Raw genomic sequence first — 15863 nt, forward strand, 5'->3', positions numbered from 1 at the left:
AAAACAATTAAAAACATTAGTTATGCAGAGGCTGTTAAAAATGTGAAGGAGCAGACAACAAGAAAGAGTGAACAAACAGTGAATCAAATCCCACAGCAAAGCAAAGTGCAGTTAGAAGAAAATATTACAGTGTCAGTAGAAAAATTAATACTATTTATAGCATATGTTATCAACTGCACTGACCAAGTCAAGCATAAAACTGAGAAAATCAAAATAATAGTGAGAGGAGCAGAAAAATATTTGGGGTTTAAAGAGGGATCATGGGAGAACATAAACAAAAACCTGGAGGGGGATGGGAGATCAGGACCACCAGCTGAAAATAATTAATGTTAATATTACAATGGAATGCAAGAAGTTTAATTGCTAACGGACAGGAATTTAAAGGTTATGTTGATAGTCTTGAGGAAAAACCAGAAATTATTTGTGTTCAGGAAACATGGTTAAAAACAACATTAGATTTTGTGATTAAGGGATATAATAGTGTAAGAAGAGATCGACAATAGGGAGGGTGTTAGAAGAAATGTGAATGTAATCATTTTCTTTTTATCTTTTTATTAAGGACTGTTCTACTGTTTTAACTTCACACAGGAGAAACAGATGGTTCTCCTAGACCAAGAGTCTCTTGCTATATATGTTAATCTTATACCTCTTTGTGTACCTACCCCATGTTGTAAAACTCCCCCTTATCTTTTTTACCCCCATGCTGTGAACCCCTGACTCCGCCTGCCACTTCTTTGATGTCTGATAATAAAGGCAAATGGACAGAGGTAACCAGCGCAGATAGAGCCGAGACTGTGATGAAAACGGCCTCACGTTTCTGGCTCTTCTGCCCTCTGTCTCTTTGAGAAGAGTCTAAAAAACTTGTTTGTGTTGGCTTTCTTTCCAGAATCAAAGAGTTATTAAACTTAACTCTATCAGAGGGGGAGGAGGATGTGGAATATTTATAAAACAAGGGATACAATATCAGGTATTAGGGAAGGGGAAAGAACTTGAATTTATAATAGTTGATATATGGGAACAAGAAAGTAAATTCAAAATAATAAATTTTTACAATCCATGCAAAACATTATCAATAGACCCCTTGCAACCACGTGACTCCGTTACCCAGAACCCCTTGCGTGGCGGCCATATTGGTTGGCACGCCATTTGACAAAATGACGAGTTCTCCAGGTATTTTTCTTCTTTAGATAACGTATCACAAGATCGTTTTAAGAGTAAGTTGATGGTTGATGGTATCAGATTGCCAGATCCACACAGCAAAAGCCTGAAGGGACGGAGCGAGTCTGTGAAATGCTGGCCAAGGGTTTCGTACCACGACACAGCTGCTTTATAAACACGCAGGCCAGTACGGACAAGAGAGCACGGAAGCCCCTGAAACCACTGGACGGCTGCAATTATTTTATATCAGGAAAAAGGCTCCAGCAAACGCGCGCGACGCCATGAGGGATTAAGCGATCAGAAAATGGATGGATGGATGGATGGATGGATGTTCAGCGTAAACACAAATACTATCGCCCGTGAACGGGCGGAGGGGAGGTGGTGATCGCTACACGGGCCGGAGAGCCGCCGTTCCCGGAGAGGCGCGCACCCCCGATCACGTGACTGTGATGTCAGATGCAAGGGGTCTATTGAAATAATGGAGGAGTTAATGGTATATATGAAAGAGAAAGTAATTTGGTGTGCTTCCGACGGACTCACCACCTGTTGGAGGGGCCAAAGGGGTCGGGTGCATTGTGTAACGGGTAGCAGTAGAGGGCGGGGACCTTGGCGTTCCGATCCTCGGCTGCAGAAGCTGGCTCTTGGGACGTGGAATGTCACCTCTCTGGTGGCGGAAGGAGCCTGAGCTTGTGCGCGAGGTCGAGAGGTTCCGACTAGGGATAGTCGGACTCACCTCGACGCACCGCTCTGGCTCTGGAACCAGTCTCCTTGAGAGGGGCTGGACATTCTTCCACTCTGGAGTTGCCCATGGTGAGAGGCGCCGAGCTGGGGTTGGCATACTTGTTGCCCCCCATCTCGGTGCCTGCATGTTGGGGTTTTCCCCGGTGAACGAGAGGGTGGCCTCCCTCCGCATTCGTGAGGGGGGACGGGTTCTGACTGTTGTTTGCGCTTATGCGCCAAACGGCATTTCAGATTACCCACCCTTTTTGGAGTCCTTGGAAGGGGTACTGGAGAGTGCCCCTCCTGGGGACTCCCTCGTTTTGCTGGGGGACTTCAACGCTCACGTGGGCAATGACAGTGGGACCTGGAGGGGCGTGGTTGGGAGGAATGGCCCACCTGATCTGAACTCGAGTGGTGTTTTGTTGTTGGACTTCTGTGCTCGTCATGGATTGTCCATCACAAACACCATGTTCAAGCATAAGGGTGTCCATATGTGCTCTTGGCACCAGGACACCCTAGGTCGCAGTCCAATGATCGACTTTGTTGTCTTTTCATCTGACCTGCGGCCGTATGTCTTGGACACTCGGGTGAAGAGAGGGGCGGAGCTCTCCACCGACCACTACCTGATGGTGAGTTGGCTCCGATGGCGGGGGAGGAAGCCGGTCCGACCGGGCAGGCCCAAACGTACTGTGAGGGTTTGCTGGGAACGTCTGGCGGAGTCCCCTGTGAGGCGGAGCTTTAACTCCCACCTCCGGGAGAACTTCAAACACGTCCCGAGGGAGGCGGGGGACATTGAGTCTGAATGGACCATGTTCCACGCCTCTATTGCTGAGGCAGCTAGTCGGAGCTGTGGCCGCAAGGTTGTCGGTGCATGTCGCGGCGGCAACCCTCGAACCCGCTGGTGGACACCAGCGGTGAGGGAAGCCGTCAAGCTGAAGAAGGAGTCCTATCGGGCATTTTTGGCCTGTGGGACTCCGGAAGCAGCTGATGTGTACCGGCAGTCGAAGCGGCAGGCGGCTCGGCTGGTCGCCGAGGCAAAAACTCGGGCGTGGGAAGAGTTCGGAGAGGCCATGGAGAAAGACTTCCGTACGGCTTCGAAGCGATTCTGGTCCACTATACGGCGTCTCAGGAGGGGGAAGCAGTGCAGTACCAACACTGTTTACAGTGGGGGTGGTGTGCTGCTGACCTCGACTCGGGACGTTGTGTTTCGGTGGGCGGAATACTTCGAACACCTCCTTAATCCCACCAACACGTCTTCCATTGCGGAAGCAGAGCCTGAGGACTCTGGGTCGGGTTCTCCCATCTCTGGTGCTGAGGTTGCCGAGGTTGTTAAAAAGCTCCTCTGTGGCAAGGCCCCGGGGGTGGATGAGATTCGCCCCCGGAGTACCTTAAGGCTCTGGATGTTGTGGGGCTGTGTTGGTTAACGCGGCTCTGCAACATTGCGTGGACATCGGGGGCAGTTCCCCTGGATTGGCAGACTGGGGTGGTGGTCCCACTATTTAAAAAGGGGGACCGGAGAGTGTGTTCCAACTACAGGGGAATCACACTCTTAAGCCTCCCTGGTAAGGTCTATTCGGGGGTTCTGGAAAGGAGGGTCCGTCGGATAGTCGAATCTCGGATTCAGGAAGAGCAGTGTGGTTTTCGTCCTGGCCGTGGAACACTGGACCAGCTCTATACCCTCAGCAGGATTCTGGAGGGAGCATGGGAGTTTGCCCAACCAGTCTACATGTGCTTTGTGGATCTGGAGAAGGCATTCGACCGTGTCCCCCGAGGGATCCTATGGGGGGTACTCCGGGAGTATGGAGTACCGGACCCTTTAATAAGGGCTGTCAGGTCTCTGTACGACCGGTGTCAGAGTCTGGTCCGCATTGCCGGCAGTAAGTCGGACTCGTTTCCGGTGAGAGTTGGACTCCGCCAAGGCTGCCCTTTGTCACCGATTCTGTTCATAACTTTTATGGACAGAATTTCTAGGCGCAGCCAAGGTGTTGAGGGGATCCGTTTTGGTGGCCTTAGGATTGCGTCTCTGCTATTTGCAGATGACGTGGTCCTATTGGCTTCATCAGGGCGTGATCTACAGCTCTCACTGGAGCGGTTCGCAGCCGAGTGCGAAGCGGCCAGGATGAAAATCAGTGCCTCCAAATCCGAGATCATGGTCTTGAACCGGAAAAGGGTAGAGTGCCTTCTCCGGGTTGGGGAGGATGTGCTGCCCCTAGTGGAGGAGTTCAAGTATCTTGGGGTCTTGTTCACGAATGAGGGGAGGATGGAGCGGGAGATCGACAGGCGGATTGGTGCCGCGTCTGCTGTGAAGCGGGCGCTGTACCGATCCGTTGTGGTGAAGAGAGAGCTGAGCCAAAAGGCGAAGCTCTCGATTTACCGGTCGATCTACGTTCCTACCCTCATCTATGGTCACGAGCTTTGGGTCGTGACCGAAAGAACGAGATCCCGGATACAAGCGGCTGAAATGAGTTTTCTCCATAGTGTGTCTGGGCTCTCCTTTAGAGATAGGGTGAGGAGCTCAGTCATCCGGGGAGGACTCAGAGTAGAGTCGCTGCTCCTCCACGTCCAGAGGAGCCAGTTGAGGTGGCTCGGGCATCTGGTCAGGATGCCTCCTGGACGCCTCCCTGGTGAGGTGTTCCGGGCACGTCCCACCGGGAGGAGGCCCAGGGGAAGACCCAGGACACGCTGGAGGGACTGTGTCTCCCGGCTGGCCTGGGAACGCCTTGGGATTCCTCCTGAGGAGCTGGCCCAAGTGGCCGGGGAGAGGGACGTCTGGGCCTCCCTACTGAAGCTGCTACCCCCGCGACCCGACCCCGGATAAGCGGAAGAAGACGGACGGACGGAGTAATTTGGTGTGGGGATTTTAATGCAAATAGTACATTATGGGGTAAAAGTAATGATAAAAATGGAAATTAATGGAATTAATGGAAGTGAAAAATCTTGTATGTATTAATGATGGGAGGGGAACAAGAATCAATGTAAGAACAGGGATGGAATCAGTTATTGATTTAACAATTGTTTCAAATGTTTTAGCTGGTATATGCGAGTGGTTCATTGATAAAAATACAACAATAGGTAGTGATCATTATCCCATCGTAGTTAAGGTAGGATTACATCTAAATAAGAATATAAAGGTAAATAAAAAACTGAATTTTAATAAAGCAGATTGGATTAAATTTAGGTATTTGAGTCAAATAAATTTAGAGAAAGTAGATATGACACGGGATATAGATGAAGTTAATCTAGAAATTTGCAAAATAATTATGGAAGCAGCAGATAATTCAATAAAGAAAACAGGATGTAGAAGTGATAAGAAAATGGTGCCATGGTGGACAGATGAATGTAAAAAAGCAATAAAGATAAGAAATAAAGCATTTAAGGTATTAAAAGGGAATCCTATTTATATAAATTTAATTGATTATAAAAGAAAGCAAGCAATGGTAAAAAGAACTATTAAGAACGCAAAAAGAGATTATTGGAGGAATTTCTGTAGTACAATAGGGAGAGAAACCAAAATGGAAAAAATATGGAAAATAATTAAAAAAATGAATGGCAAAAAGAAAGAGTTTGAATATCCTATATTAAAAATGGATAATATAAATATAGTAAGAGATGAAGATAAAGCTGAAACATTGGCAAGAACATTTAGTAAAGTTCATAGTTCAAATAATATAAGTGAAGAGGGAAGGAGAGGGAGAGAAAATACAAAACTTAAATATAAAGAGCTATTAGAGAATGTTGAAGAAACAAATAATTTGTTAAATGTTGAGTTCACAAAAGCTGAATTGAATTCTGCACTCAGGAAGACAAAAAATACAGCACCAGGTAAAGATAAGATTTGTTATAGAATGATAAGACAACTTAGTAAAAAATCAAAAGATGTAATATTGCAAGTATATAATAAAATTTGGGAGGAAGGAAAATTACCAATGAATTGGAAGGAATCAGTTATAATACCAATAGCAAAACCAGGAAAAGATAATTCAAACCCAGGAAACTACAGACCAATAGCTTTAACATCCAATTTATGTAAAATAATGGAAAGAATGATTAATAATAGGATGGTTTATTATTTAAATAGTAAAGGATATATATCAAAGTATCAAAGTGGGTTTCGAAAAGGGAGGAGCACTAATGATCCAACGTTATGTTTAGAACATGAAATTAGAAGAGCACAAGTAAATAAAGAAAGTGTGGTGGCAGTATTTTTTGATATAGAAAAAGCATACGATATGATGTGGGTGGAGGGATTATTGATTAAACTATATATGTTGGATATTAAAGGAAAATTATTTAAATGGATTAAAGACTTTTTAACAAATAGAAAAATACAAGTGAGAATAGGGGAAGAGTATTCAGAAAAATATAAGGTAGAAAATGGAACTCTGCAAGGAAGCATTATAAGTCCTTTACTGTTCTTAATTATGATAAATGATGTGTTTAATGGTATTGGAAAAGAAATAGGATGTTCATTATTTGCAGATGATGGAGCGGTCTGGAAAAGAGGGAAAAATGTAGATCATATGGTAAAGAAAGTACAAAAGGTTATCATTGAAATAGAAAAATGGGCGTTGCAATGGGGATTCAAGTTTTCAGTTGAAAAGACAAAAGTAATGATATTCACAAAAAAATAAACAAGGAAATAAAATTTAAATTATATAATCAAGAATTAGAACAAGTAAAGTGTATAAAATTTTTAGGAATATGGTTTGATGAAAAACTAAACTGGAATATACATATTCAAAAAGTGGTTGATAAGTGTAAGAAAATCTTAAATATTTTAAGATGCTTGGCTGGCAGTGACTGGGGAGCAGATAGAAAATCAATGAAGCAGATTTATAATGGAATGATAAGATCTAACATAGACTTTGGGTGCATAGTTTACGGTTCAGCAGCTAAAACACATCTGAATAAATTAGACATAATTCAACATCAGGCAATAAGAATATGTACTGGTTAGGTTCCGGTGACGTCATCCTACCGAATGGCAGCCTAGGGCGATAGCTCTCCACTGATTTTGACTATTTCACCCCATTTAAATACCAATATTCACATTTTGTCACAGTAAGTTGAAGGTGAAAGGGGTGTGAACATGGGGGAAAAAGAAAATAGACAGAAAACTGTGGTAGAAGACCGTCAGAGCGAAGAAAAGGCATCGAGGACCACGCCATCTGAAGAAGCTAGCGAAGAAGCTAATGCTAGCGCTAACAATGGAGCTAACGAGTCAACTTCTATTAGTTTAGCGACAGTGCTAAAAGAAATACGAGGGTTTCGCAAAGAATTTCAAGACTTTAAATCAGATTTGATCAACGTAAACCAGAAGATCACTGAAGCTGAGACAAGAATTGACCAGATGGAGGACCGGGTCCAGGGCGTGGAGCAAGTTTTGACCAGGATGCTAAAAGTAATGAGCGAACAGGAAAGCAAACTAATAAACCAAGAAGCAAGATCCCGACGTGATAATTTGAGAGTGTACAACATCCCGGAGCAGGCAGAGGGGACATCGGTGGCTGGTTTCATGGTAAAAGTCTTCCGGAGCTTTCTGGACATCCCCGAGTCCCTCAGCCTTGACATTGAGAGAGCGCACCGTGTGGGCCCCCCCAGCTCACGGGAGAATGGCGAAGATAAACCCCGCTCGATCATAATAAAGTTCGCTCGCTACACAACTAAAGAAGAAGTTCTTCGCAGAGCCTGGATGAAAAAGACTGTGCTTCTGGAGGGAAGAAGAATCTATTTTGACCAAGACTACCCTCCTGCTATCCTCCAGAGACGCAGGGAATACACGGAGGCTAAGCGGGCTCTGCGCGAACAGAACATCCAAATCCAAACTCCCTTTAGCGCGAAGCTGCGGGTGTTCTACAAAGACGGGACCGTGCTGTACAACACCGCGGAGGAAGCGACGGCGGACATGAGAGCGCGGGGCTTCACGGTGACGAAGGTAACGCAGAAGAAGAGCCCGATGGAGCAGCTGACACGATGCGCCGAGGAGCACCGGGAAAGAGCGATCCGAGAGAGGCTACAGGTCTACAGGAGACGCGCGCCCTCCGCGTCCGAGGACCAGTGAGGTTACACAAGCTCTATAACAACCCACGCGGTAAGGTCTGTATATGAGACATGACTCTTTTCCCCCAATAAATGAGGATATGTATGTGGAGAAACTTTAGTGGAGAAGTACACTCTGGGCTGTTTGTGGGGCCCTTCCCCGTTCGGAGGGAGAGGATTCCCCCTCGCGGTGGTGGATAGACACTACACCTTGCAGGGTCCTTCACGAGAGACCCCTACCCTGGAATCACAGTTTTGTGTGAATAATTATTTCTCTTTTAGTTGTTCTTGTTCTATGTTCTTGTTTGTTAAGGGAGCTGACCATTCTATTTTACATCATGACATATTATACCACATAAATAATGAATAATGGTATTAAATGTATTTCATTTAATGTAAATGGGCTAACAAACCCAATAAAACGAAGCAGAATCCTAACTAAGATGAAAAAAGACAAGGCACAATTGGTATACCTGCAAGAAACTCACTTAAATGATAATGAACATGAGAAATTGAAGAGAATGGGATTTACAAATATGTTCTCTTCCTCCTATCAGTCTGGTCGAAGACGTGGTGTGGTCATCCTCATCTCAAAAACACTAAATTTCGAAAAATCATATGAGTTGAAAGATAAAGAGGGAAGATTCATATTGGTAAGGGGTAGCAGTGAGGGCAATTTGGTGACACTCATGAACATTTATGCACCACCTGGGAGTGACTTGAGTTTCTTTAAAAAAATCATTAACATCATGGTAACAGAAACTCAAGGCTTCTTAATATGTGGTGGAGACCTGAACGTCCGTCTCCGGCCGGAATTAGATAACTCTAATGGAAAAAATCTGGAATCAAACACTCTACATAAGAAGATTTCTGCTCTTTTCAATGAGGTGGGGTTGATTGATATTTGGAGAGACCTTTTTCCCACAAGACGTGATTACTCACACTACTCAGCCCCTCACTCACTTTACACCAGAATTGATTATTTTATTACATTTGGCAAAGACAAAGATAAGATTCAAAGCTGTGGAATGGGGACAATAGATGTGAGTGATCACGCACCCCTAACTCTGGTGATCGATTTAAATTTATGCCCCAAGGTGACTACTTGGAAACTAAATTCATATTTGCTCCAGGACATTAACGTTAGGAAACAAATTAGAAAAGATATAAAAGAATTTTTAGATATAAATGACAATGAAGAGGTCTCTCCCCCAATTCTTTGGGACACCTTAAAAGCTGTGCTAAGAGGAAAAATTATAGCGATAAGCTCATATAAAAAGAAGATGAAAAACAAAAGATTAGAAGATTTACAAAAAGATTTAAAAACCTTAGAAGGCCAACATAAACAGACCTCAGCACCAAACATCCTGAAAGAATTAAAGAGTATAAGAAATGAAATAAATAATTTAAATACACAAGAGATTAAAAAGAAATTAATGTATTTGAAACAAACATACTATGAAAGTGGATCAAAATCTATGAAAATACTTGCATGGAAATTAAAAAAGAAACTAGCAGACAACACAGTAACAAAGATTAAGGATCCCAAAACAAAGAAAGTTGTCACCAAATTAAAGGAAATTCATAAAGTATTTGAAGATTTCTACAAAACACTGTATACCAAAGTCCCTGGGGAAAACATAAATTATATTGATGACTTTCTGAAATCATTGGACCTGCCAAAACTAAATCCTAAGCAAAATGAACAAATGGTGGAAAACATAACAGAGGTGGAACTCAAAAGAGCCATTAGTAGACTTAAGTCAGGCCGCTCACCAGGGGGAGACGGCTACACAGCTGAGTGGTATAAGGAATTCAAACATGAGCTGATCCCCATAATACTTCCTACCTTAAATTGGGTACTGAAAAAGGGAGAAACACCTCCGAGTTGGAAAGAGGCTATAATCACTGCAGTACCAAAAGAAGGTAAAGATAAGAATGAATGTGGTTCATATAGGCCCATTTCTGTTTTAAATATTGACTACAGATTATTTACTTCTATAATGGCCAGACGGATGGAGGAATTCTTACCAATGTTGATACATAACGATCAAACTGGATTCATAAGAAACCGACAGACACAAGATAATATACGCAGAACACTTCATATTATAGACCAAATTAATAAAAATAAGACTGAGGCGGTGCTGGTAAGTGTCGACGCTGAGAAAGCGTTTGACTCAGTTAATTGGGATTTTCTTTACAGAGTATTATACAAATTTGGGTTACATGAAACCGTTATTCAAACTATAAAAGCCTTATATACAAACCCCACAGCAAGAATCAAGGTTAACGGATATTTATCTGACAGTTTCATATTACAGAGAGGAAATCGTCAGGGCTGCGCATGGTCCCCACTTTTGTTTGCTTTATATCTAGAACCACTGGCCCAGTCCATAAGACAAAGCCAAAATATTAAAGGAATTACAATTAAAGGGAGGGAGCATAAGCTTGCTTGTTATGCAGATGACATCTTAATATTTTTAGGACAACCGACAAACTCACTACCTGAACTCATTCATCTGTGCGAGCAATATGGTAAAATGTCTGGGTACAAAATTAACATGAACAAAACTCAAACCCTTTCCTATAATTATAATCCACCTGTGGAAATGGTTACCAGATACCCAATGATGTGGCAGGCCCAATCCTTAAAATATTTAGGTATTACCATACCAAAGGATCAAACCAAACTATTTGATGTGAACTATGTCCCATTACTAAAGAAAATTGTCGAAGACATAAAACGGTGGAACTTGATTCCTTTTTTCACTCTACACTCGAGAATAGAATCCATCAAAATTAATGTTTTGCCAAGATTACTGTATTTGTTTCAGACCCTCCCCATATCTATTGATCAAAATGTCTTCAATGAATGGGACAAAATGATTTCACGATATGTATGGGAGGGGAAGAGACCAAGAGTCCGCTTCAAAACCTTACAACTAGATAAAGAAAAAGGAGGATGGGGCCTGCCATCTTTGAGAAACTATTACCGAGCTGCACAAATGAAAACCGTAATAAATTGGTGTGATGTTTCCTGCGATGCTCAGTGGAAGAATATAGAGGAGAAAACTCTTTCAGTTCCAATACAATCTGTATTGGCAGACACAAATATCGGGAAATATATACATAATACCGGTAGTCCCTGGGTTGAATGTACTCTTTCTGTGTGGCAAAACGTGGTGAAAGAATATAAACTGGAAAAAGATATCGCAGGATTGAAATGGTATGCATACGACTCTGATTTTATACCAAACCAATTAGATTCACGATTTAAAATTTGGACTTCTAAAGGGTTAAAAACTATAAATGATCTAATTAAGGATGGTAAAGTAATTGCATTTGAGACACTGAAACATAAATATAATTTAGAAAAGCAGGATTTCTACCGCTACTTACAAATACGACATTACATAAAAACAAAGGTTGATTTAACATCGGATGTTAATGTATACTTACTGAAATTATTTAAAAATGCATACACAGGGGATGGAAACAAGAAATTAATTTCTTTTTTGTACAAATTTTTGACAAGTCATGTGTCGTTCTCAACTGGGACTGTTAAGGCACTATGGGAGAAAGAAGCAGGAATAAACATAACAGAAGAAGAATGGACTCTGATCTGGAAGCATCAGTGGAAATGTACGTCTTCACAGAGATGGAGAGAGTTTGGATGGAAAACACTGATAAGATACTTTATTACCCCATATCAAAAATCACACTATGATGGAAATCCTCCTGTTTGCTGGAGAAAATGTGGAAACCTGCAAGCAAACCATTTTCACATTATGTGGGACTGCTCGGTAGTTAAACAATATTGGAAAGACATCCACAAAACACTACAGGAGATATTTAAATGTATAATTCCCTTTGATATGAAAACTATTTTCTTTGGAAACATACCACAAGGTTGGATGAAAAATGATAAATCTCTTTTGAGCATGTTGTTAGTTGCTAGTAAGAAGGGTATAACCAAAAAATGGTTATCACAGGAGGTACCACATCTGTCAACATGGTGGGACATAATGTTGGATATTTATAAAATGGAAGAGATGACAGCAGCTATAAATAACAGACAGGGATGGTTCATGTCATGCTGGGAAAAATGGATTGATTATACAAACTTAAAAAGGCCCGATTTCATTCTGAAAATATGAATATGTGAGATAATGGCAATGGTCACTCCCTTCTGTTCCCTTATGTGTGTGTTTTTTTTTTGTTTCTGTTTGCTCTCTTTTCTTTCAACAATGGGAAACATGTTAAGATGTCTAAATACTAATGATATATGTACTTTTCTGTACATGTAAAAAATACCCATTTGTATAAATTTGTTGAAAAACTCAAAATAAAGAATAAAAAAAAAAAAAAAAAAAATATGTACTGGAGCATTTAAAACCACACCAACAGCTGCAATAGAAGTAGAAATGGGAGAAATGCCATTAGATTTAAGAAGAGCAAAACTAGAAATAAATTACTGGTTAAATTTACAAAGCAATAAAATTGATCATCCAACTCGGGAAATTTTTGGTCCATGTTGGGAAAAAGAAAAGAAAGAAATGAGGAGTTTTGGATGGAATATTGGAAATAAAAGAATTCAAGATTGATAGTTTAGAAATAAGTCAAACACCAATGTCAATAATACCGCCATGGATTTTACCAGAAGCAAATGTAGACATGTCAATAAAAGAAACAAGATAAATCATACACGGTAGATAAATATTCAGTACAGATACATATAAACAAATATTACAAATATATTCAAATTTATACAGATGCGTCAAAGATAAATGGGAAGATAGGAGTAGCTGTTGTGGTGCCAGAATTCGAAGTAAAAATAGGACAACGGAGCACAGATGGGTTATCAGTATACACAGGAGAAATGTTGGCAATATTGTTAGCCTTGCAATGGGTGGAAGAAATAAAACCATTAAAAACAGTGATATGTTCAGATTCAAGTTCAGCATTATTAAGTTTAAAAAATGTTCAATCAGATAGTAGGATGGATATATTATTAGAAATATTTTATACATTGTATAGAATACAGAATATGGGGCTGGTAGTTGTATTTGTATGGATTCCAGCGCATATAGGGGTAGAAGGAAATGAGAGGGCAGATAATATGGCAAAAAGGGCAATTCATAATAATATTAGTTTTAAAGTTAAAACAAGTAAATATGAGGGAAAGAGTATGGTTAAAGAAAAACTGATGGAAAAATGGCAAAAAATGTGGGATGAAGAAAAAACAGGAAGATGGTTTTATAAAATACAGAAGATAGTAGGAGAGAAAAGAAATGAAAGAAGAAATAGAAAGGAAGGAAGGGTGATAACAAGATTAAGATTAGGGCATACAGGTCTTAATTATACACTTTTTAAAATACAAAAGCATAATAATGGAAAATGTGAGTATTGTGACAGATATGAAACGATAGAACATGTTATGTTAGAATGCCATAAGTATGAAAGAGAAAGAAGGTGTATGAAAAGAGAGTTTGAATGTATTATGGAAAAGATTAATTTGATAGATATTTTGAGGAAGAATTCGGGGAGTAAACATATACAAATAATTATTAAATATTTAAAGAAAACTAAATTATTTCAAAGAATATGATTAAAATAGGTGTGAATGGGTGCATGATCTAGGGGGGTGGATTATAAAGATATATATAAAAATGGATGAGAGTATGTAGGTATATATAAATAGGAAATTCATTTAGTTAAATTATATATTAAAAGGTAGGAGTAGAAAGATACAAATACTTATATAAGTTGATAGTCCATTTCAAACCACACTCCATACCAGTAGGTGGCGGTAATGCTACTTAAAGTTTGTTGCCAACCGCCAATAAAATCAAGAAGAAGAAGAAGACAGCAGTGCCAGATTATTTTGAGCTATTGCAAGACTTATTCCAACGTTCCTTGTTCTGATTCCTGATCCTGAACTGTTTGCCTTTGGACTTCTGAGCCTGCCTCTTCCCGTCTGATTCCATTTGCCTGACCTGATTACCTGCCTGACCTCTACCTGCTTGTGCACCGACTGGAACCGTTCCTCGTCTACCGAGCCTAGCTGCCCTCGTCTAGCCTGTCTGTTGATCATGTACCGAACCTGGAACTGTGTCCCGACCTCGTCCTGGATCTCCCTCTGGCACCTCATCTGACATCTGACCACCTGGCTCTGACCACCTGACATCTGACCACCTGGCTCTGACCACCTGGCTCTGACCTCGGATCTCGTCCCCGACATCGGCTTCTGGTTCGTCCTCCTGATCATCCTGCTCACGTTCGTCTTCACGGTTCCCACCTCCTGCCTGTCCTCTGACCTCCGATACACCTGCTTCTGGGACTCTCTGAGCAGCAACCGTCGCACCGGGTTGGACACCCGCCAGCTGAGATCTTCGTCTGCTACCGGACCTGAACTGGACATTAAGACCAGGTTAGTGACCTACACGTTTGTGTGCAAGCACTTTCAGGTAAACCAGGTCACTAACCTGCTGTCTCCTCCTGCAGAGGCTCCCGCTGTAGACGCTGACACTACCTGGTCGGTGGCTGATCTTAATAAACTGTTAAACCTAAACTGTTTTTCTGCCTCGAATACTGGGTCCACCTGTTCTGAGCCTTACAAATTGATGCTGATTATTCTCCTTCTCTTTTTCGGTTTATCCTCATCTTTGTGATTTTCTCCTTCTCTCAGTTTCTCATCATCCCTTTCTCTCTCTCAAAACTTTACTTTGAGAATCTTGGCATCAGCAAATCTTTGATATCTAACAGTTTTCTCATTTGTTCAAATGAAAGAAATGCCAGGGAGGTCAGCCTTTCCTGTGTCATGATGGTTTAAGATAAGATAAGATAAGATAGGGCTTTATTGATCTCGCAGTGGAGAAATTCACTTGTCACACATCGGCGTAATAAACAAAAGAAGGTGCCAAAAGGAGATAAGGTGCATAAGGTATACGGTATATACATTGTGTTCACATATGTACAGTGTATCAAAAAAATAATAAAATAAAAGTAATAGTACAAGGGAAATAAGCAGATATTTAGGATGACTTGTTTACACTCAGGAGACTCGTATACAAGTAGGATGATGTTGTGAATCAGGTGGTACCAGGTAAGAACAACAGTGAGGTAGTGAGATATCTATGCAGCTGAAGTCGCTTATTAAACAGGATTATTTAACAGTATTATTGCACAGTAAATTAAATAGAATTGCATAGTAGTTATTACAGTTATAGTTACAGTTACAGTGCAGCATTGTATAATCTGGTAGCAGCAGGAATGAATGACCTGCGGTAGCGCTCCTACAGACAGGATGTCTAAGTCTGGCACTAAAGGAGCTGCTCAGCTCCTCTACAGTCTGGTGCAGGGGGTGGAAGGTGTTGTCCATGATGGATGTGAGCTTGGACAACATCCTCCTCTCAGCCACTTCCTCCACAGAGTCCAGAGAGCAGCCCAGGACAGAAGTGGCCTTCCTCACCAGCTTGTTCAGCCTCTTTCTGTCCCGCTCTGTGCTGCCAGGAGCCCAGCAGACGACAGCGTAGAGAAGGGCTGAGGCCACCACAGAGTCATAGAAGGTCTTAAGCAGAGGCCTGCTCACTCCAAAGGACCTCAGCCTCCTCTGGAGGTGGAGGCGGCTCTGGCCCTTCTTATACAGAGCGTCTGTGTAACCCACCTCTTATTTCTTTTAAGAATTAAATGTAATTTTGGGTTTCAGGTTCACAGTTTTGGACCAATCATCAGAATTGTAAGGTAACGCTCATGGAGCCCAGGACGAAACATCAACATTGACCACACTCACACACAACTTACGTTCAAAAATGTATTGTCAATCATGAATGTAAACAATATGAACAATATGACAACAATATGAAGAAATAAAGTGCGCACAATATAAAGAAAATTAGAAAAAAAATATGAGCTCAGTTTAGTTGTCGTTTGGTGTCGTTGGG

This window comes from Fundulus heteroclitus, unplaced genomic scaffold (assembly GCF_011125445.2).
Source record: "Fundulus heteroclitus isolate FHET01 unplaced genomic scaffold, MU-UCD_Fhet_4.1 scaffold_42, whole genome shotgun sequence".
In the NCBI taxonomy this organism is placed as follows: domain Eukaryota; kingdom Metazoa; phylum Chordata; class Actinopteri; order Cyprinodontiformes; family Fundulidae; genus Fundulus; species Fundulus heteroclitus.